We start from the raw sequence: 24,883 nt of genomic DNA on the forward strand, positions 1-24,883 counted from the left end.
GACCTAACCAAACAGAGAAAAACGACTCTCACAGGTCAGGGCGTGACAGATACCCGTACAATATGAAACCAAATAGACCAATAAACCTGCAGGGCAGGTCATTCAAGACATACGAGACAGAAGGAAAGAGAGACAGGAATAGTCTGCGTGCATTTTGAGCTTGGTTTGGATTTACTTTTCTTCTGGATTAAATCGTTTATTCTGACTAAGAGGGATAACAATCTACAGTATAGAGGTAAGTATCAAACAACCAGTAATACTATACAATATACTGTAAAATACTTGTTAGCTGTACCATTATTTTACTGTATGCTTTATATCTATGATATGTTGCATATTAATTGTTCATATTTGTTATATGACAGGTAGGACCGTTGTAGAGGTCAAGATTCCAGGTGAAGTTGTTGGTTGAGAGAATGCCGAGAGTGTGCAAAGCTGCCATCAAGGCAAAAGGTGGCTACATTGAAGAATCTCAAACATAAAATATATTTGATTTGTTAAACACTTTTTTGGTTACTACATGATTCCATATGTGTTATTTCACAGTTTTGATGTCTTCACTATTATTGTAATAAATAGTAAAAATAAAGCAAAACCCTTGAATGAGTAGGTGTGTCCAAACTTTTGACTGGTACTGTATACCTATACCGTATATATATAAACTCACCTTTCAGCAGGACAGTAACCCAAAACACAAGGCCAAATATGCGCTGAAGTTGCTTACTAAGACAACATTGAATGTTCCTAAGTGGCTTCATTACAGTTTTGACTTAAATCAGCTTGAACATCTATGACAAGACTTGAAAATGGCTGTCTAGCAATGATCAATAACCAACTTGAGAGCTTGAAGAATTTAATTAAGAATAATGTGCAAATATTGTACAATCCAGGTGTGCAAAGCTCTTAGCGACTTACCCAGAAAGACTCACAGCTCTTAGAGACTTACCCAGGAAGACTCACAGCTCTTAGAGACTTACCCAGGAAGACTCACAGCTCTTAGAGACTTACCCAGGAAGACTCACAGCTCGTAGAGACTTACCCAGAAGGACTCACAGCTCTTAGAGACTTACCCAAAAAGACTCACAGCTCTTAGAGACTTACCCAGAATGACTCACAGCTGTTATCGCTACCAATGGTGATTCTAACATGTAATGATTCAGGGGGTTGAATGCCTTTCTAATCAACATACTGTATATTACAGCTTTATTTTCCATTTATAAAAAAAAAAGTTGAATTTTTATTCCACTTTGACAGTAGAGTATTTTGTGTAGATCATTGAAAAAAGATGACAATGAAATCCATTTTAAATCCCACATTGTTACAAGAAAATGTGGGAATAAATCAAAGGGCTGTGAATACTTTCTGAAGGCACATTAGGCCTTACATTTACTTACAGGTCAACTGATATGAACCAGAAGCCAGACATGGAGTCTTCCTCAATGAAGAAGTCATCCTGCAATTCTGAGGATCTTAAGGAGATATATTCCCTCAAAATGAGTCTGTCTGAAGATGATGCAGATATTCCAGACAGGGAAACTGAAAGGTCAGAGAACACTGTGTTTGTCTCTTTCGTTATCATGTTTTTTGGATTCCAGACATTTGATTCAATTCATAGTTTAGATATTTTACGCCATGAAGGAAGTGTACAATGTTATCTTCCCACCACCTTTAAGAACCGAACAGGACGTTTTACAAAGTTGAAGTTATTAATTGATAAGAATGTTCTGTGTCCATGTTTTTCTCTCCCTCTAGCGGCAACCTTGAGAGACCTGTGTCTCCAGTATCCAGTGTGCTGTCAATGGAGAGTGATGTCTTCTCCAATCACGTCACTGATAAGGACATTCTTGATTCAAGGTGATACGTATATCCTGGTAGTTTCACTACATTTCAATCATATTACAAAGGGTTGAATCAGAGGCAGAATAGACTCAATATGTATTTGTGTTAGTAATTACATACATTTTGTTGTAGAATATCGTTAATTTGCATTTGAATGTGTCTTAGACTCGTACGATGATTGACAGTTTATATTCGCTGTCTACTTTCACCGTCTACTTAATATAAGAAAACAACATCTCATTCTGCAAATAAAAAGTGGATATTTTTTTTTTAGATAGTAGGAAGTTCAGTCCTACTTCTTTGAACATCATGATTCAAGATCAGATTAACAAGCTAGTTTAAGCAGCTAGCAATTGAGCAGCTAGTTAGTGAGTGAGAGCCATTGTTAGCATGCTAACATCAGTATCCAGTGGAATCCAGATCGCTGATGCTAATGTAACAATTGCTTAACACTATGGGCTACTGTATGTTTAAACTTAAACTCAATTGGACCAGTTAGGTTCGCTACTTGAGCAGTAGGGAGAAATGAATACCGCACAACTGAATAATTTAGGAAAGGAATGCCGGCTTGACTTTTGTAAATGAAAATATATATGTTTTTAAAGAATCACATTCAATAAATATTGATATGTGAAATTTGTACAATGAGCTCAATATGAATTCAATACATAAACAGTACAATAAACGTAGATATCTCCCATATATCCTGCTTATAGTTTGCTAGGGTATCTCAGCTTTCAATGCTCAAAGTTCAATACAAATATAATAAACATGAATCCACAGAAAAACACAACCCAATTAAAAAAAATACTGACTTATAAAGCACTATGAGATGGAATCAAAGGTGAGTGACTGTGCATATCAATAAACACTGTAAGGTGTGTAGATGTGCTATGTGCTTATGACAGTCCCAATGCAATGTTTGGTGCAAATTCAGTGTCCTCCAAGGGAAAGGAAAAATAAATATTTGCATGCAAATCTTCTTACGGATGTCCTGGGTTCAATGGTGGAACTGAATCCATACTCAAAAAAACAGACTTTTTTTTTTTACAAACAGGATCACACAATATATATATGTACAATGAGTACCTTTCTATATTAACATTAATATAGTGCTTAGTTTTAATCTCTTACAGGAACAAGAAGATAAAACTTTGTCACGCTTGTCGTAAGGAGTGGACCAAAACGCAGCGGGAAAATGTATACTCATAGAAATAAACCAACTAGAAATAACATAGAAATACACTAACATAGAACATAACCCAAACAACCCCGAAACACCCTAAACAAACACCCCCTGCCACACCCTGACCAAACTACAATAACAAACAGCCCCTTTACAGGTCAGGATGTGACAGGACCCCCCCCCCCCCCCCCAAAGGTGCAGACCCCTGATGCACCTTAAACAAAAAACAAAAAAAACACAAACATAAACCCCAACACACAAATAATCCCCTAACTAAAGGGAGGGAAGGGATGGTGGCCACCGTCACCGACGGTTCTAGTGCTACACCCCCCCTCCCCAACCTCCTACTATGGAGGTGGCTCAGGCTCCGGTCTTACTCCCCAACCTAACCTGTCCACCCCCGCTAACTGCTTATTATTATTTACCCCTCCTGAAGTCTCTGGGCTAAGGTGCATCGCTGAAGACCTCGGGCTGTAGCGCGTCGCTGGAGACCTCCGACTGGAGTGCGACTCTGGGAGCTCCGGACTGTGGGCCGTCTCTGCTGGCTCCGGACTGTGGGCCGTCTCTGCTGGCTCCGGACTGTGGGCCGTCTCTGCTGGCTCCGGACTGTGGGCCGTCTCTGCAGGCTCCGGACTGTGGGCCGTCTCTGCAGGCTCCGGACTGTGGGCCGTCTCTGCTGGCTCCGGACTGTGGGCCGTCTCTGCTGGCTCCGGACTGTGGGCCGTCTCTGCTGGCTCCGGACTGTGGGCCGTCTCTGCTGGCTCCGGACTGTGGGCCGTCTCTGCTGGCTCCGGACTGTGGGCCGTCTCTGCAGGCTCCGGACTGTGGGCCGTCTCTGCTGGCTCCGGACTGTGGGCCGTCTCTGCTGGCTCCGGACTGTGGGCCGTCTCTGCTGGCTCCGGACTGTGGGCCGTCTCTGCTGGCTCCGGACTGTGGGCCGTCTCTGCTGGCTCCGGACTGTGGGCCGTCTCTGCTGGCTCCGGACTGTGGGCCACCTCTGCAGGCTCCGGACTGTGGGCCATCTCTAGACGGGGCACTGTCGCCGGAAGCTCTGGACGGGGAACTGTCACCAGAAGCTCTGGACGGGGACTGCGCACTGAAGGCCTGATGCGTGGGGCTGGCTTTGGAGGCGCCAGACTAGGGACACGCACCACAGGGCTAGTGCGAGGAGCAGGAGCAGGACGAACTGGACTGGGCTGGGCTGACGTACTGGAGGCCTGGTGCGTGGGGCTGGTACTGGAGGTACCAGACTGGAGACACGCACCCCAAGGCTAGTGCGAGGAGCGGGAACAGGACGTACTGGACTGGGCTGACGCACTGGAGGCCTGGTGCGTGGTGCTGGCTTTGGAGGCGACAGACTGGAAACACGCACCTCAAGGCTAGTGCGAGGAGCGGGAACTGGATACACTGGGTCATGAGTGGGCACCGGCGGTCTGGAGCGCACCGCCTGCACAACCCGTCCTGGCTGGATGGTAATAGTAGCCCTGCACGAGCGGAGTGCTGGCACAGGGCGAACTGGGCTGTGCAGAGGCCTGATGGCTGCCGTACGTAGAGCAGGCGTAGGGTAGCCTGGGCCTAGGAGGCGCACTGGTGGCAACATGTGCTGTGCAGGCATACTCCTACCCGGCTGGATGCCCACTCTAGCACGACACTTGCGAGGAGCTGGGATAGCTCGCACCGGACTGTGCGTTCGCATGTGCGAGATCGTGCGCACTTCCGCATACATCGGTGCTCTCATGATCCGTTGCTCCCCATAATAAGCACGGGAAGTTGGCTCAGGTCTATTGCCTGACCTAGCCAATCTTCCCGTGTGGCCCCCCAAATTTTTTTTATTGGGGCTGCCTCTCAGGTTTCCTTGCCAGTCGTGTTCCCACATAACGTTCCCGGTCCTTCTCCCGCTAGTATCTGCTCCCATGTCCATGATTCCTTATAGCTCTGCTGCTGCTCCTTCCTCCGTTGCTTGGTCCATTGGTGGTGGGTAGTTCTGTCACGCTTGTCGTAAGGAGTGGACCAAAACGCAGCGGGAAAATGTATACTCATCTTCTTTTTGTATTTGAAGAAGGAAAAACAAAAATAAACACCTATACAAAACAAACGACTCCAAACAGTCCCGTCAGGTGCAACAAACACTAAACCAGGAAATAACTACCCACAAACCCCCATAGAACAAACACCCATACAAAATAAGACCTTCAATCAGAGGCAACGAGAAGCAGCTGCCTCCAATTGAAGGTCAACCCAATAAACACCACATAGAAATAGACCAACTAGAAATAACATAGAAATACACTAACATAGAACATAACCCAAACAACCCCGAAACACCCTAAACAAACACCCCCTGCCACGCCCTGACCAAACTACAATAACAAACAGCCCCTTTACTGGTCAGGACGTGACAAACTTAGTCAAAATGCTTGAAACTTTAACTACAGCACCAGGCTCACGTGTACTAAACAATAAACTAGACTGGACAATACTGAGGACTTTAAACAAGCTACAGCACCATGCTCACATGAACTAAACAATAAACTAGACTGGACAATACTGAGGACTTTAAACTTTAACTACAGCAAAAGGCACACATGAACTAAACAATAAACTAGACTGGACAAATGGAAAGTACTAGTGGTCACACCTATAAACCATTTCTTACAAAGTCATCTAAAATATAACTGTGTACCAAAACGGATTTTATAGAAGTATGAAAACTAAAATAGTTTGTAATAGCTGTCAACTTTTAAACACATCACAATATAATATAATATGATTGGTTAGTGGAATCTCACCAGTAACGATAAGTATTCAAATCAAATCAAATTTATTTATATAGCCCTTCGTACATCAGCTGATATCTCAAAGTGCTGTACAGAAACCCAGCCTAAAACCCAAAACAGCAAGCAATGCATGTGAAAGAAGCACGGTGGCTAGGAAAAACTCCCTAGGAAAAACTCCCTAGAAAGGCCAAAAACCTAGGAAGAAACCTAGAGAGGAACCAGGCTATGAGGGGTGGCCAGTCCTCTTCTGGCTGTGCCGGGTGGATATTATAACAGAACATGGTCAAGATGTTAAAATGTTCATAAATGACCAGCATGGTCAAATAATAATAATCATAGTAGTTGTCGAGGGTGCAACAAGCACGTCCGGTGAACAGGTCAGGGTTCCATAGCCGCAGGCAGAACAGTTGAAACTGGAGCAGCAGCACGGCCAGGTGGACTGGGGACAGCAAGGAGTCATCATGCCAGATAGTCCTGAGGCATGGTCCTAGGGCTCAGGTCCTCCGAGAGAAAGAAAGAAAGAGAGAAAGAGAGAATTAGAGAGAGCATATTTAAATTCACACAGGACACCGAATAAGACAAGAGAAATACTCCAGATGTAACAGACTGACCCTAGCCCCCCGACACATAAACTACTGCAGCATAAATACTGGAGGCTGAGACAGGAGGGATCAGGAGACACTGTGGCCCCATCCGATGAAACCCCCGGACAGGGCCAAACAGGCAGGATATAACCCCACCCACTTTGCCAAAGCACAGCCCCCATACCACTAGAGGGATGTCTCCAACCACCAACTTACCGTCCTAAGACAAGGCCGAGTATAGCCCACAAAGATCTCCGCCACGGCACAACCCAAGGGGGGGGGGGCGCCAACCCAGACAGGAAGACCACGTCAGTGACTCAGCCCACTCAAGTGACGCACCCCTCCCATGGACGGCATGGAAGAACACCAGTACGCCAGTGACTCAGCCCCTGTAATAGGGTTAGAGGCAGAGAATCCCAGTGGAGAGAGGGGAACCGGCAAGGCAGAGACAGCAAGGGCGGTTCGTTGCTCCAGCCTTTCCGTTCACCTTCACACTCCTGGGACAGACTATACTTAATCATAGGACCTACTGAAGAGATAAGTCTTCAGTAAAGACTTAAAGGTTGAGACTGAGTCTGCGTCTCTCACATGGGTAGGCAGACCATTCCATAAAAATGGAGATCTATAGGAGAAAGCCCTACCTCCAGACGTTTGCTTAGAAATTCTAGGGACAATTAGGAGGCCTGCGTCTTGTGACCGTAGCGTACGTGTAGGTATGTACGGCAGGACCAAATCGGAAAGATAGGTAGGAGTAAGCCCATGTAATGCTTTGTAGGTTAGCAGTAAAACCTTGAAATCAGCCCTTGCCTTAACAGGAAGCCAGTGTAGGGAGGCTAGCACTGGAGTAATATGATCACATTTTTTGGTTCTAGTCAGGATTCTAGCAGCCGTATTTAGCACTAACTGAAGTTTATTTAGTGCTTTATCCGGGTAGCCGGAAAGTAGAGCATTGCAGTAGTCCAGCCTAGAAGTAACAAAAGCATGGATTCATTTTTTGCGTCATTTTTGGACAGAAAGTTTCAGATTTTTGCAATGTTACGTAGATGGAAAAAAGCTGTCCTTGAAACAGTCTTGATATGTTCTTCAAAAGAGAGATCAGGGTCCAGAGTAATGCCGAGGTCCTTCACAGTTTTATTTGAGACGACTGTACAACCATCCATATTAATTGTCAGATTCAACAGAAGATCTCTTTGTTTCTTGGGACCTAGAACAAGCATCTCTGTTTTGTCCGAGTTTAAAAGTAGAAAGTTTACAGCCATCCACTTCTTTATGTCTGAAACACAGGCTTCTAGCGAGGGCAATTTTGGGGCTTCACCATGTTTCATTGAAATGTACAGCTGTGTGTCGTCCGCATAGCAGTGAAATTTAACATTATGTTTTCGAATGACATCCCCAAGAGGTAAAATATATAGTGAAAACAATAGTGGTCCTAAAACGGAACCTTGAGGAACACCGAAATTTACAATTGATTTGTCAGAGGACAAACCATTCACAGAGACAAACTGATATCTTTCCGACAGATAAGATCTAAACCAGGCCAGAACTTGTCCATGTAGACCAATTTGGGTTTCCAATCTCTCCAAAAGAATGTGGTGATCGATGGTATCAAAAGCGGCACTAAGATCTAGGAGCACGAGGACAGATGCAGAGCCTCGGTCTGACATCATTAAAAGGTCATTTACCACCTTCACAAGTGCAGTCTCAGTGCTATGATGGGGTCTAAAACCAGACTGAAGCGTTTCGTATACATTGTTTGTCTTCAGGAAGGCAGTGAGTTGCTGTGCAACAGCTTTTTCCCAAAAAATTGAGAGGAATGGAAGATTCGATATAGGCCGATAGTTTTTTATAATTTCTGGGTCAAGATTTGGCTTTTTCAAGAGAGGCTTTATTACTGCCACTTTTAGTGAGCTTGGTACACATCCGGTGGATAGAGAGCCGTTTATTATGTTCAACATAGGAGGGCCAAGCACAGGAAGTAGCTCTTTCAGTAGTTTAGTTGGAATAGGGTCCAGTATGCAGCTTGAGGGTTTGGAGGCCATGATTATTTTCATCATTGTGTCAAGAGATATAGTACTAAAACACTTTAGTATCTCCCTTGATCCTAGGTCCTGGCAGGGTTGTGCAGACTCAGGACAACGGTGCTTTGGAGGAATACCCAGATTTAAAGAGGAGTCCGTAATTTGCTTTCTAATGATCATGATCTTTTCCTCAAAGAAGTTCATAAATGTATTACTGCTGAAGTGAAAGCCATCCTCCATTTGCGAATGCTGCTTTTTAGTTAGCTTTGCGACAGTATCAAAAAGTAATTTCAGATTGTTCTTATTTTCCTCAATTAAGTTGGAAAAATAGGATGATCGAGCAGCAGTGAGGGCTCTTCGATACTGCACGGTACTGTCTTTCCAAGCTAGTCGGAAGACTTCCAGTTTGGTGTGGCGCCATTTCCGTTCCAATTTTCTGGAAGCTTGCTTCAGAGCTCGTGTATTTTCTGTATACCAGGGAGCTAGTTTCTTATGACAGATGTTTTGATTTTTGTCCTCTGACGTCCTTGGGTAGGCAGAGGGAGTCTGGAAGGGCATCAAGGAATCTTTGGGTTGTCTGAGAATTTATAGCACGACTTTTAATGCTCCTTGGTTGGGGTCTGAGCAGATTATTTGTTGCGATTGCAAACGCAATAAAATGGTGGTCCGATAATCCAGGATTATGAGGAAAAACATTAAGATCCACAACATTTATTCCATCGGACAAAACTAGGTCCAGAGTATGACTGTGGCAGTGAGTAGGTCCAGAGACATGTTGGACAAAACCCACTGAGTCGATGATGGCTCCGAAAGCCTTTTGGAGTGGGTCTGTGGACTTTTCCATGTGAATGTTAAAGTCACCAAAAATTAGAATATTATCTGCTATGACTACAAGATCCGATAGGAATTCCGGGAACTCAGTGAGGAACACTGCATATGGCCCAGGAGGCCTGTAAACAGTAGCTATAAAAAGTGAGTGAGTAGGCTGCATAGATTTCATGACTAGAAGCTCAAAAGACGAAAACGTCATTGTTTTTTTTTTGTAAATTGAAATTTGCTATCGTAAATGTTAGCAACACCTCCGCCTTTGCCGGATGCACGGGGGGTATGGTCACTAGTGTAACCAGGGGGTGAGGCCTCATTTAACACAGTAAATTCATCAGGCTTAAGCCATGTTTCAGTCAGGCCAATCACATCAAGATTATGATCAGTTCATTGACTATAACTGCCTTGGAAGTGAGGGATCTAACATTAAGTAACCCAATTTTGAGATTACTATTCACCATTAGTTGACCTGCGTTACACTAAACATCCAAAGCACACTAAATAACCTAGTAGAAACTTACGTCCAACTTCTATTGTCTATGTGTTTTTTTATTTCAGTACACAGCAGGAGAGACCAACATCACCAGACCGTCTGTCATTGAAAAGTGAAAGTTCAATGTTCCGACCAGAAAACTTCACAGGGCTGTTTCCTCATGATTCAAGGTTAGAAACATGCTTCTCTAGTTTGAATCACCAGATAATAATAATAGCTTGATGGGACTTGTGCCTCTGTCTTACACAGCCTCCAGAAGACAATCAATTTGAGAAGACACACAAATTTCCAATCCAGGTTTGCACATACTTTTTAAGATCGAGCATCATAGTTATTGATTATTCTGGCTAAACTGTTTGATTGGACATTTTTGTTCTGGCTGATACATTTTCACAAAACTTGGGGTGGCATGTAGCCTAGTGGTTAGAGAATTGGACTAGTAACCAGCAGGTAGCCTAGTGGTTAGAGTGTTGGACTAGTAACCGTAAAGGTTGCAAGATTGAATCCCTGAACTGACAAGGTCAATATCTGTCGTTCTGCCCCTGAACAAGGCAGTTAACCCACTGTACTCTAGGCTGTCATTGAAAGTAAATTTGTTCTTAACTGACTTGCCTAGTTAAACGAAGGTTTTGATGTCTTCAATATTATTCTAATTAATATTAAAAATAAAGCAAAACCCTGGAATGAGTAGGTGTGTCCAAACTTTTGACTGGTACTGTGTATATACATATACACATTATATATATATATGGAATAGAGCTAAGCACAGGCAAAATCCAAGAGGAATATCTGGTTCAGTCTGTTATGAAGTTATTAATTGATAAGAATGTTCTGTGTCCATGTTTTTCTCTCCCTCTAGCGGCAACCTTGAGAGACCTGCGTCTCCAGTATCCAGTGTGCTGTCAATGGAGAGTGATGTCTTCTCCAATGACGTCACTGATAAGGACATTCTTGATTCAAGGTGATACGTATATCCTGGTAGTTTCACTACATTTCAATCATATTACAAAGGGTTGAATCAGAGGCAGAATAGACTCAATATGTATTTGTGTTAGTAATTACATACATTTTGTTGTAGAATATCGTTCATTTGCATTTGAATGTGTCTTAGACTCGTACGATGATTGACAGTTTATATTCGCTGTCTACTTTCACTGTCTACTTAATATAAGAAAACAACATCTCATTCTGCAAATAAAAAGTGGATTTTTTTTTTAGATAGTAGGAAGTTCAGTCCTACTTCTTTGAACATCATGATTCAAGATCAGATTAACAAGCTAGTTTAAGCAGCTAGCAATTGAGCAGCTAGTAAGTGAGTGAGAGCCATTATTAGCATGCTAACATCAGTATCCAGATCGCTGATGCTAATGTAACAATTGCTTAACACTATGGGCTACTGTGTGTTTAAACTTAAACTCAATTGGACCAGTTAGGTTCGCTACTTGAGCAGTAGGGAGAAATGACGACCGTACCAACTGAATAATTTAGGAAAAGAATCCCGGCTTGACTTTTGTAAATGAAAATATATATATTTTTAAAGAATCACATTCAGTAAATATTGATATGTGAAATTTGTACAATGAGGTCTTTTTTTATTTGTAGAAGGAAAAACTAAATAAACACGTATACAACACAAACGACTCCAAACAGTCCCGTCAGGTGGAACAAACACTAAACCAGGAAATAACTACCCACAAACCCCCATAGAACAAACACCCCTATAAATAGAACCTTCAATCAGAGGCAACGAGAAGCAGCTGCCTCCAATTGAAGGTCAACCCAATAAACACCACATAGAAATAGACCAACTAGAAATAACATAGAAATACACTAACATAGAACATAACCCAAACAACCCCGAAACACCCTAAACACACATCCCCTGCCACGCCCTGACCAAACTACAATAACAAACAGCCCCTTTACTGGTCAGGACGTGACAAACTTAGTCAAAATGCTTTACACTTTATCTACAGCACCAGGCTCACGTGTACTAAACAATAAACTAGACTGGACAATACTGAGGACTTTACACTTTAACTACAGCACCAGGCTCACATGAACTAAACAATAAACTAGACTGGACAAATGGAAAGTACTAGTGGTCACACCTATAAACCATTTCTTACAAAGTAATCTAAAATATAACTGTGTACCAAAACGGATTTTATAGAAGTATGAAAACTAAAATAGTTTGTAATAGCTGTCAACTTTTAAACACATCACAATATAATATAATATAATATAATATAATTGGTTAGTGGAATCTCACTAGTAACGATAAGTATTCACCATTAGTTGACCTGCGTTACACTAAACATCCAAAGCACACTAAATAACCTAGTAGAAACTTACGTCCAACTTCTATTGTCTATGTGTTTTTTTATTTCAGTACACAGCAGGAGAGACCAACATCACCAGACCGTCTGTCATTGAAAAGTGAAAGTTCAATGTTCCGACCAGAAAACTTCACAGGGCTGTTTCCTCATGATTCAAGGTTAGAAACATGCTTCTCTAGTTTGAATCACCAGATAATAATAACAGCTTGATGGGACTTGTGCCTCTGTCTTACACAGCCTCCAGAAGACAATCAATTTGAGAAGACACACAAAATTCCAATCCAGGTTTGCACATACTTTTTAAGATCGAGCATCATAGTTATTGATTATTCTGGCTAAACTGTTTGATTGGACATTTTTGTTCTGGCTGATACATTTTCACACAGCTTGGGGCGGCATGTAGCCTAGTGGTTAGAGAATTGGACTAGTAACCAAAAGGTTGCAAGATTGAATCCCTGAACTGACAAGGTCAATATCTGTCGTTCTGCCCCTGAACAAGGCAGTTAACCCACTGTACTCTAGGCTGTCATTGTAAATAACAACTTGCTCTTAACTGACTTGCCTAGTTAAATAAAGATTTAAAAAAAAAAAATAGCATATACATTTATCAGATGCTCTTATCCAGAGTGACTTCCAGTTAGTGCATTTATCTTAAGATAGCTAGGTGGCACAGTCATAGTAAGTACATTTTCCCTCATTAAAGTAGCTATCAGCAAAGTCAGAGCTAGTAAAGGGGGGGGGGGGGAAAGTAAAGTGTGAGTGTTAGTTCACCCAAAAATTATTTTTGGGGGTGGGTTCCTATTAAACATGCCATGTGTCTTCTCTCATACCAGGCACTCAAAAGCCCGTTAGAGAAGTTGACAGAGGATGAGTGGGAGCAGTTCATGACCCATCTGAACAAGAAATACCCTTCAATCTTCACAGGCGATCTGTACAATCAGAGTGCCCTTGAAGTTGTCAAAAACATACTTGTGAGCCTCAAAGAGGGGGCTTTCAGGGCCACTGTGAACATCCTGAAGAACATGGATCAGAATGAACTTGCTGATTCACTGCAGAGAGACGAGGGAGGTATGAATTCTGTCTTTTTGGTTTGATTCAATTACGAGGTCATTTCACTTACTTGATTATACCTTGCACTCATATTCTTTAATATTGGTGCCATATTTAGCCAATAAATAGTGGTAAATAGTATTTATTTACTTCATTAAAAATATAGAGTATGTTGTTACCAGTCCACATGTTACAGAGTGCTATATTTGTTTAATATATGAAAATACATTTTGTCTTCCAGTCTGTCAGTTCTGTGAGAAGCTACAGCACCAACTAAAACAACAAACATATTTCCTCCCCACTATCACTCAGGGAGAGAAAGTTCAACTGCAATATATGTACACAGACACCTTAATGGAACTGCTTAGTGACAAGAACGAGAGACTAGGATACCTAGAAGGTGTGGATCAACTACTAAGTCAAAAAGGAGTTTTTAATGATAAAGCACAGGTCACTTTCATCACGGGCGATGCTGGGACTGGCAAATCTATATTGCTTCAACAGTCACAGAGTCTCTGGTCCAAAGGTGAACTGGACACAGGGGCGAGGTTCCTCTTCGCGTTCTCCTGCAGACAGTTCAGTGCATTCCAAGAGTCGGATAAGATTTCTCTTTGGGATCTCATCTTCAAGCATAACTACACATGCCCAGATGGAGATATGAGAAACAACGTTGTTGAATGCATCCTTAAGAACCCAGAGATGGCGATCTTTACATTTGACGGATATGATGAGATCAACAGTAATTTTGATCAGGGAACCGACTATGAGATCTCCTCAACTGAGGAGACAGCACATCCATTAGTGTTGCTGAAGAGCCTACTCAGCGGGAAGTTACTCAATGGGTCGCAGAAGGTTGTGACAGCTCGAACTGGCACAGAATTCCTGAGTATGTTGGTTCGAAAGAGGGTAATTCTAAAAGGCTTCTCAATTGATCAGTTGCAGAAGTACACTGACAAATATTCCCACGGAAATGAGGATCAGAAGCTGGTTAGTGTCCAAATAAACTCTAACCACCTCCTCCAAAGCCTCTGCCTAATTCCTCTGTTCTGCTGGATTGTCTTTGAGAGTTGCAGTCAATCGGTGGAGATCTTGAAAACTTTGGATCATGGTGTGACCCTAACCAGTATCTTCATGGTCCTGGTCAGGGCTTTCTTTAGCCGCTCAAATCTCAACATATACACAGAGGCTGGCAGTTGGAAGCTTAGAGCTTTTGCGAAGTTGGCCCATCTCGGGATGGAGAAAGAAAAGTTTGTGCTCAACTATGATCATTTATACTCTTGTGGTATTGGAGAAAAGGACTTAAAGGTGGGGATCTTAATACCAGCAAGCTATTATGATAATGGAAAAACTGCAACATTTCAGTTCATGCATCTCACTCTCCAGTCTTTCCTCACTGCTCTCCATCTTGTGCTAGAAGAACAGATGAGTACAAGAGGCATTGTGCAATTCTTTCCACAGTTGCAGAGTCAGCACTTTCTTCATTTGCCATGGAGAGGGGGATCAAAATCTCAGACTAAGAGCAGTTCTCAGACCAACGAGCATCATCATTACACCAATCTCTTCTTGTGCGGTCTGCTTTCCAAACAAAACAATGACCTGCAAGAGCCCTTAATGTCTCAACCTTTGTTGAGAAAGAAACAAGAGCTTCTCATTTCTTTCCTCTCAGATAATGTGAAGTTGAATTTCAGAAATTTACCCCTGGACAAAATCGATGACGGGATTGCAGTGCGACTGACACACGACATGCTACGGATGCTAAGGTACATCTTTGAAACAAGGAGTGACAAGCTGGCCAAGTTGGCTGCCAAAGGCTTCTCTGCTCAGGTCATTAAGCTCACATACTGTAAAGTAGACTCGGTGGACTGTGGAGTGCTCGCCTTTGTACTGCAGTATCAAAAGGAATTCTACTGTATAAACCTGGATAACAACAACATTTCAGACTATGGCATTCGGCAGCTAAAACCATTGTTCAGTAACCTGACCACCTTAAGGTAAAGAGGAGTAATCGCCTCAGAAATATTACAAAACTATTTCTGGCTGACCCATTCTGTTCTGGGTTGGTCAAGCATGACAACAATTGCACGTTCCCCATAGTTTGTAATTATTCCTAATGGTTTGTAATTATGCTATGCAGGCTTTGTGACAATCAAATCCGAGATGAGGGTGTGGCTATATTTACAAATGAATTTCTGAAGTACAAAGCGTTAAAGGGACTCACGTGAGTACAAACATGTTGCAGTAGAACAATTGCATAAATGTTTATGGGTTGTGGGCAATTAACATTTTTTTGTTAATTAATTGAAATTTGACAGACTCCACAGGATGCAGAATTTGAATTTAAGGAAGTACAATTGAATTCCTTTACATTCAAATTAATTCAACTGAGTCATAAAACTAAACATTTGTTTAGAAAGAAATCCTTCAATTAAAACTGCATCCTTTTCACTATTTGAAATGAAATTCTAGAATCAAATTTGAATTTATCGGCCATTTTCAATTCAATTGACCCTAACTCAGATTTAGTTTTTTCCACATTTCATGAGATAATCATTTTGATTGTAACTAATTTGCTTGTATTCAAAAAATATATATATTCTTACCAGACTTTTCACCAATCAAATCACTGACATTGGCGCAAAACACATTGCAAGGATTATTGAAGAGTGCCCCCATTTCCGACGGCTTGCGTATGTATATCATTTTTTTTGTTTGTTAATAATGTCAAAGAATTACCATTACTACCATAAATTGTATTGGCGTCGCTTGGTAATTAAGATTATAAGAGACGTTGGATGTCGTTTTTCAAAGTTCAAAAGCACTGTGCAAAGAGCAAAAAAATACTGTAAACCTCATTATAATCTCGCAGTTTGATTTCATTTGAAACTTTTCTTCAACAATGAAGGAATTATGGAGGTGATTATTGAAATAGGATAAATTGAGCAATACATAAACAGTGGCCTCTTTCAAAACGCAAATTGTTGAAGAAAAGTTTGAATTCAATCACACTGCAAGATAAAAAAAAAAATGGTTTATAGTTTTTTGGGGCTCTTTGCACAGTGCTTTTTGCACCTACAAAAATGTTGCCTGTTAAGTTTTGGAATAAAGCTAATGCAAGAATGCAACTTCCAAAGTTGCCTTCTCAAACTGTGCACTCAAACTGGGCTCCCGGGTGGGCGCAGCAGTCTAAGGCACTGCATCTCAGTGCTAGAGGCGTCACTACAGACCCTGATTTGATTCCAGGCTATATTACAAATGGCCGTGATTGGGAGTCCCATAGAGTGGCTCACAATTGGCCCAGCGTCGTCCGGGTTTGGCCAGGGTAGGCTGTCATTGTAAATAAGAAATTGTTATTAACTGACATGCCTTGTTAAATAAAAGTAAAATAAATAATAGAAAAATGTAACATACTGTAAAAGTGTCACCATGATGTTACACAGATACAATTATCTTTAAAAAAATTGTGTTTCTTTTTAGACTTGGAAACAACAGAATTACCGGTGAGGGAGGGAGGTACTTGGCTAATGCGATTCAAAGGAGCAAAGCCATCTACTATGTGGGGTGAGATTTACTATTCCTATAAATACTGATTTGGGGGTGAGATGTACTATTCCTTTAAATACTGATTTGGGGGTGAGATTTACTATTCCTTTAAATACTGATTTGGGGGTGAGATTTACTATTCCTATAAATACTGATTTGGGGGTGAGATTTACTATTCCTTTAAATACTGATTTGGGGGTGAGATGTACTATTCCTTTAAATACTGATTTGGGGGTGAGATTTACTATTCCTTTAAATACTGATTTGGGGGTGAGATTTACTATTCCTTTAAATACTGATTTGGGGGTGAGATGTACTATTCCTTTAAATACTGATTTGGGGGTGAGATTTACTATTCCTTTAAATACTGATTTGGGGATGAGATTTATTTTGTACCAACATTTTTTTGAAGTTCCTAAACATTCCTACCTATTGATTGTTGAAGAATATAACTTCCCCATGAGCTTAGTTCTACTGTCTTCCCCATCAGAACCCAAAATATAAACTTGTTTTACTCCAATGTTTGTCAACAAAGGGGTATTGTAAACAAATACTGCACAGCCTCATAACATGGTTATAACTATAATGTTGATGTCATGGATGGTCAGTCCTGTATAGCCTCATAACATGGTTATAACTATAATGTTGATATCATGGATGGTCAGTCCTGTATAACCTCATAACATGGTTATAACTATAATGTTGATGTCATGGATGGTCAGTCCTGTATAGCCTCATAACATGGTTATAACTATAATGTTTATGTCATGGATGGTCAGTCCTGTATAGCCTCATAACATGGTTATAACTATAATGTTGATATCATGGATGGTCAGTCCTGTATAGCCTCATAACATGGTTATAACTATAATGTTGATGTCATGGATGGTCAGTCCTGTATAGCCTCATAACATGGTTATAACTATAATGTTGATATCATGGATGGTCAGTCCTGTATAGCCTCATAACATGGTTATAACTATAATGTTGATATCATGGATGGTCAGTCCTGTATAGCCTCCATAACATGGTTATAACTATAATGTTGATATCATGGATGGTCAGTCCTGTATAGCCTCATAACATGGTTATAACTATAATGTTGATATCATGGATGGTCAGTCCTGTATAGCCTCATAACATGGTTATAACTATAATGTTGATATCATGGATAGTCAGTCCTGTATAACCTCATAACATGGTTATAACTATAATGTTGATATCATGGATGGTCAGTCCTGTATAGCCTCATAACATGGTTATAACTATAATGTTGATGTCATGGATGGTCAGTCCTGTATAGCCTCATAACATGGTTATAACTATAATGTTGATATCATGGATGGTCAGTCCTGTATAGCCTCATAACATGGTTCTAACTATAATGTTGATATCATGGATGGTCAGTCCTGTATAGCCTCATAACATGGTTATAACTATAATGTTGATGTCATGGATGGTCAGTCCTGTATAGCCTCATAACATGGTTATAACTATAATGTTGATATCATGGATGGTCAGTCCTGTATAGCCTCATAACATGGTTATAACTATAATGTTATCATGGATGGTCAGTCCTGTATAGCCTCATAACATGGTTATAACTATAATGTTGATATCATGGATGGTCAGTCCTGTATAGCCTCATAACATGGTTATAACTATAATGTTGATATCATGGATGGTCAGTCCTGTATAGCCTCATAACATGGTTATAACTATAATGTTGATATCATGGATGGTCAGTCCTGTATAGCCTCATAACATGGTTATAACTATAATGTTGATATCATGGATGGTCAGTCCTGTATAGCCTCATAACATGGTTCTAACTATAATGTCGATGTCATGGATGGTCAGTCCTGTATAGCCTCATAACATGGTTATAACTATAATGTTGATATCATGGATGGTCAGTCCTGTATAGCCTCATAACATGGTTCTAACTATAATGTTGATATCATGGATGGTCAGTCCTGTATAGCCTCATAACATGGTTCTAACTATAATGTCGATGTCATGGATGGTTAGACCTTGCATTCATAGCTCTATGAACTTCAGAGTGGTTACATTTCTCCAGACCCATCCCTCAACTTTATTATTGTTTCAACTGCTGATTTGCAGCTCTAACAAGGTATTGTGAAAAAGCTAAATTCCATCGTTAAAGCTGGAATCCTCATAAGAGGAAACAGTGCAGCGCCTTTGTTATTGTTTTTATTTTTGAGGTTGAAACGGAGGAGAGGAGCGTCCGGCAGCGTGGTAAAACATTTTTGCAGTACCTATTCTGGTATTCTATCACACGAGCAAGGATTTCAGAGAAGAAAAATCAGTGTTCGTTGTTTGACGTAACTCGTTGTCGTTGTTGTAATATCCCAAAGGACGTGGCAGTTTCACCAAGTACGGATTCCAGCTTAAATGCTAATACTCTATTGATAAGGGGCAAGCTCACCCCATAGTTACAGTACCTTCGGAAAGTATTCAGACCCCTTGACTTTTTCCACATTTTATTACGTTACAGACTTATTCTAAAATGAATTCAGTTGTTTTTTTCCCCTCCTCAATCTACACATAATACCCCATAATAACAAAGCAAAAACTGTTTTTTTGAAATTGTTGCAAAAAGAATAATGAAATACTACATTATTTTCCCCCAAAAGTCTGAATACTTTCCGAATGCACTGTATGGGATTTTAAAAGAGTTGATGCATATTCCTGTTTTTTTTTGTTGCCTTTATTCTCGGCTACAGCATGTGGGGTAACAAAATTGGAGATGAAGGAGCTAAACACTTTGCAGAGGCCATCAGAAACCATCCCAATTTGTCAGCTGTGAGGTTAGATTAACATTTTTACTTGGATCCCATCCTGTTTGTAAATGAATGAATGAAAAGTCTAATAGATTGCATTTTACATTTTCAGCTAATCAACATCATGTACTGAATATTATGTGTCCGTATGGCTTTCAGACAAACCTTCAAATTGTCCTTTTTTGGGGGGAATAATTCTCATCACCAAGAAGATCAATAAATATAAGCCCTGATGTGACATTTTTTTTTTTTTAAGCGGCATGTGAAAATGTGAAGAGTTTTAGACATACAGTCAGGTCCAAAATGATTGGCACCGTTGATGAAGATGAGCAAAAAACACTGTATAAAAGAAATCATACAAATACTATATATATACTATATATTCTAAATACTATATTGTATGCTATTTTGGCGGAGGGAAATGATATTATTTTATAATAATAATCTCAAATGATTGACAGCCATGTTTTCAATACCTTTCAATACCTCACCTTACGAGGGTAATGGCGCTGAGCCTTTTTCTAAAATGTTTTATTACATTGGAAGGGATCTTGGACCATTCCTCCATACAGAATCTTTCCAGATCTTTCATATTCTTTGTCTGTGCTTATGGACTGCCGTCTTCAATTCAAACCACAGGTTTTCAATGGGGTTCAAGTACGAAGACTGAGATGGCCACAAAAATAAATAGGCTTTAACGAAACACGGCTTGTAACAAAAATACATAGGCTTTAACGAAACACGGCTTGTAACAAATATAAATAGGCTTTAACGAAACACGGCTTGTAACAAAAATAAATAGGCTTTAACGAAACACGGCTTGTAACAAAAAATACAAAATTAGCAGTAAACAGTAGCCTACCAAGAAAGTCATTGGTCACTATCTTCCTCCTCCTGTGCACTGAAACCACTGATGTCATCTCCTTTGGTGTCGGAGTCGAATTGCCTCAGAATTGCTTCATCCAATATTGGATCGTTTTCATTGTCGCTCTCGTCACTTTCATCCGGAGGCAAATACCCCGCTGAGCCCTCTTCAACACGCAGCAGTCCAGCCTTTCGAAACCCGTTGATGATAGTGGATTTTTTGACAATGCTCCACGCTGTCAGGACCCACTGGCAGACTTGACCATAAGTTGCTCTTCGCATGCGGCCCGTTTTAGTGAAGGATTTCTCCCCACTTGTCATCCAAGCCTCCCGCTGAACACGGAGCGCCACCTTAAATGCACGATTTACACTGATGTCGAGTGGCTGCAAATACTTTGTTGTACCCCCAGGAATCAGGGTGACAAAATGACTACCGTAATCAGAATGATGGGAAGTTTGAGAACGCTCGATTTAATCTAAACAGTAAACCAAAAAGTTGTTTGACCTTAACCCGTTCGGCAATTTCATTGGTCTAATGAAAGCTTCATGCCGCCAAAAAACTGAGCACGTCACAGAATATATATATTTTTTTTAGAAGAAAAAAAATTGAAAGCGGGAAAAATCCATATATTAGCCGCATCATTGTTTAAGCCGCAAGGTTCAAAGCCTGGGAAAAAAGTAGCGGCTTATAGTCCGGAAATTACGGTAATAATTTCTTTGTGGATTTTGACTAGTGACTGTGGTTATTGTCTTGCTGTGGTCAGGTTTAAGCCTCTTGGCAGAGGAAACTTTTCTCTGGGTAAAGTTAATGATGCCGTTGACTTTAACAAGGGCCCCCCAGGACCAGTGGAAGCTAAATAGCCCCATAACATTAAAGAACCACCACCATATTTTACAGTAGGTATGGGGTTATTTTCTGCTTATGCGTTCTTATTTCAATGCCAAATCCACCACTAGTATGCATGGCCAAAGAGCTCTTCTTTGCTCAACTTTAGGGTGCCAATAATTTTGGACCTCACTGTAGCTATGCGTATTTGACATGGTAAGTGTATAGTAATAGCAAAGATAGACATCTATCTGAATAATTCATGGTACTCTACTTGTAGTCTGGTCAAAGGTAATTGGATTGAGTAATAATAATACAAATATGAACATTAATTGATTTCTCATTCTCGTAAAGCCTTGCTGCCAATGGAATAACATTCAGTGGAGGGAAAAGTCTGGCTGCTGCACTCAAAGAGAACACAGTTCTCAAGAGTCTCTGGTAAGAAAATACACATTTCTTTTTCTATACGAACAAATAAAGTACTAAAATCCTCCAAAAGTGGAGTAGAGAAAAACGACGATCTGAGAGAATTCTTGAAAAGGATTTATGTGAAATTGTCTTTCGCATTGAATCCCTGATTCATTAGGTTGCATGACAATGAGTTGACAGACGATAATGCAGCAGATTTTGCTGAAGTAATAAGGTCCAGTACAACAATACATCAACTCTGGTAAGAAGAAACCTACACACATTCAACTCATTTCAAACTGTCAATCATATCCTAGAATGTATCAACAGTTAAATCGACCATGCGTGTAAACCAAGCTGTCAAATGTGAAAAACAATAGTTTCAGAAGATGGACAACACAAAAGTTATATAAATTTGAGGTACAAATTGAAATACACACTTGAACTTAGATATTAGGTACTGGAAAATAAATATTATAAATTGTCCCCATGTGCTTTCATTGGTTGCCTCCAGTCCTATGGAGATATGAGAATAGAAACCCTTTATTTATGTTTCCTCAGGTTCATAAACAACAAGATGACGGTGAATGGAGTCAGGCTACTGGCCAGTTCCCTTCAATACAACCCATCAATTACAATGTTGTGGTGAGACTTCCTTTACATTTGTTAGGCAGACATGACATTGTTCTGAATACAAAAAACATAAATAAATATAGCTGCAAGCAGCAATGCCAGGGTTCAAGGTGTGGGTCCACTTTGCACCATCAGGACACATCACCCTAGGATGAGCTACTGTTCTGTACTCCTAAATGTTTATTGGTCAGTAAGCGGCCATTTTGTTTTAGATGCTATCCTGGAAAAACTTTATTTGTAAGAGTTTGGTCCATAGATACCATGTATCAAGTTTTGTGCAGATCAGTCATTCGGCACCAGAGGAGAAATGTTTTAAGAGATTTTCACAACATCCTAAATGGTAGAAAATCCATCATGGTGTTCCTTAAAGTGGAACTGGCAGCATTTTAGCAAAATAAAATCTTATTCAAATCTGTTCATATACACCCCCAGGATGAATAGGACAACTTTTATTAAATTTTTGTATCATTTCTGACAAGCGAACACTTAAAAATGGTAATTTTCACATTTTCATACATTCTTAGAATGTTTGGGAATGTAAGGCATTTGTGAGAATTCTATAGCGATATATTATGGGATGGCGGCCTTCTGTTTGGACAATTACCAGACACTGCAGTCAATAAAACCAAGTAAAAACATCTGTGCAGACCAGTGCGCCACAGCCAATCAGAGCTACAGTAGGCTTATATGCAAATAAGTCATTTGCCACATGGGCCTGCCAACATTCACTTTGAACTGGACTGTGTTTACAGGCTGTTGGGCCTGCTAACTTTCACTTTGAACTGGACTGTGTTTACAGGCTGTTGGGCCTGCTAACTTTCACTTTGAACTGGACTGTGTTTACAGGCTGTTGGGCCTGCCAACATTCACTTTGAACTGGACTGTGTTTACAGGCTGTTGGGCCTGCCAACATTCACTTTGAACTGGACTGTGTTTACAGGCAGTTGGGCCTGCTAACTTTCACTTTGAACTGGACTGTGTTTACAGGCAGTTGGGCCTGCCAACATTCACTTTGAACTGGACTGTGTTTACAGGCTGTTGGGCCTGCTAACTTTCACTTTGAACTGGACTGTGTTTACAGGCTGTTGGGCCTGCCAACATTCACTTTGAACTGGACTGTGTTTACAGGCTGTTGGGCCTGCCAACATTCACTTTGAACTGGACTGTGTTTACAGGCAGTTGGGCCTGCTAACTTTCACTTTGAACTGGACTGTGTTTACAGGCAGTTGGGCCTGCTAACATTCACTTTGAACTGGACTGTGTTTACAGGCAGTTGGGCCTGCTAACATTCACTTTGAACTGGACTGTGTGTTTAGATCATGCGACTTTAGATCATTAGAATGCGACTTTAGATCATTAGAAAGCATTTGCCAAAAGCCCAAAAAATACACCTGAATGGATTCCTACAAATATGTAAACACCACGGAAGTCCCCCTACACATAGCCTCGGGGAGTAGGGGTGCTGAGGGTACTGTAGCAACACGGAAGTCCCCCTACACATAGCCTCGGGGAGTAGGGGTGCTGAGGGTACTGCAGCACCACGGAAGTCCCCCTACACATAGCCTCGGGGAGTAGGGGTGCTGAGGGTACTGCAGCACCACGGAAGTCCCCCTACACATAGCCTCGGGGAGTAGGGGTGCTGAGGGTGCTGCAGCACCACAGAAGTCCCCCTACACATAGCCTCGGGGAGTAGGGGTGCTGAGGGTGCTGCAGCACCACGGAAGTCCCCCTACACATAGCCTCGGGGAGTAGGGGTGCTGAGGGTGCTGCAACACCACGGAAGTCCCCCTACACATAGCCTCGGGGAGTAGGGGTGCTGAGGGTGCTGCAGCACCCCCTCAAAAAAAGTAATTTTAAAAATCTGAAGAAAAATACAAATATTTTCGGGATATTTGTTTTTTTTACGCAAAAGTAGTGCACTGGGCCTTTACCAGTCCTGTACTAGCGGAACTAAACTAGTCCTCTCACTGTCAACAACTCAGGTCAGTTGTTGTTGCCATTCTGTACCTGTCCTGCAGGTGTGATGTTCGGATGTACCGATCCTGTGCAGGTGTTGTTACACGTGGTCTGCCACTGCGAGGACGATCAGCTGTCCGTCCTGTCTCCCTGTAGCGCTGTCTTAGGCGTCTCACAGTACGGACATTGCAATTTATTGCCCTGGCCACATCTGCAGTCCTCATGCCTCCTTGCAGCATGCCTAAGGCACGTTCACGCAGATGAGCAGGGACCCTGGGCATCTTTCTTTTGGTGTTTTTCAGAGTCAGTAGAAAGGCCTCTTTAGTGTCCTAAGTCTTCATAACTGTGACCTTAATTGCCTACCGTCTGTAAGCTGTTAGTGTCCGTTCCACAGGTGCATGTTCATTAATTGTTTATGGTTCATTGAACAAGCATGGGAAACAGTGTTTAAACCCTTTACAATGAAGATCTGTGAAGTTATTTGGATTTTTACGAATTATCTTTGAAAGACAGGGTCCTGAAAAAGGGACGTTTCTTTTTTTGCTGAGTTTATATAGCCTTCTGTAGCACACATACATTAGTATTCTCATTGTGTTGATACAAAATGCTTCAATGTTCGCAGAGTGTTTCCCTTCCCTGGAGAATAATGCAAATAGACAGGCAAATATAAAACTATGCTGGGTGCACACCTTATAAGGAACATCTCTGAATGCAGAGCAACAACTGTGGTAGGAAGAGTAC

The 24,883-nt window shown here is 41.2% G+C and overlaps 1 long non-coding RNA gene across 18 annotated transcripts; it reads left to right on the forward strand.

The window, feature by feature from the left end:
* Positions 1-24,551, forward strand: LOC106585942 (nucleotide-binding oligomerization domain-containing protein 1). Of its 18 annotated transcripts, none has more exons than XR_014382580.1 (18): positions 1-235; positions 366-453; positions 1,397-1,543; positions 1,753-1,854; positions 9,788-9,892; positions 9,972-10,019; positions 10,582-10,683; positions 12,115-12,219; positions 12,299-12,346; positions 12,895-13,129; positions 13,353-15,102; positions 15,246-15,329; positions 15,715-15,798; positions 16,586-16,669; positions 19,399-19,482; positions 21,500-21,583; positions 21,732-21,815; positions 22,115-24,537. It is a non-coding gene; the product is annotated as a nucleotide-binding oligomerization domain-containing protein 1 (long non-coding RNA). The 18 variants fall into 18 exon arrangements; XR_006761758.2 differs by having other exon boundaries at positions 12,986-13,129; XR_014382586.1 differs by lacking the exon at positions 19,399-19,482.
* Positions 24,552-24,883: the final 332 nt, after the last annotated feature.

This window comes from Salmo salar, chromosome 24 (assembly GCF_965601325.2).
Source record: "Salmo salar chromosome 24, fSalSal1, whole genome shotgun sequence".
NCBI lineage: Eukaryota > Metazoa > Chordata > Actinopteri > Salmoniformes > Salmonidae > Salmo > Salmo salar.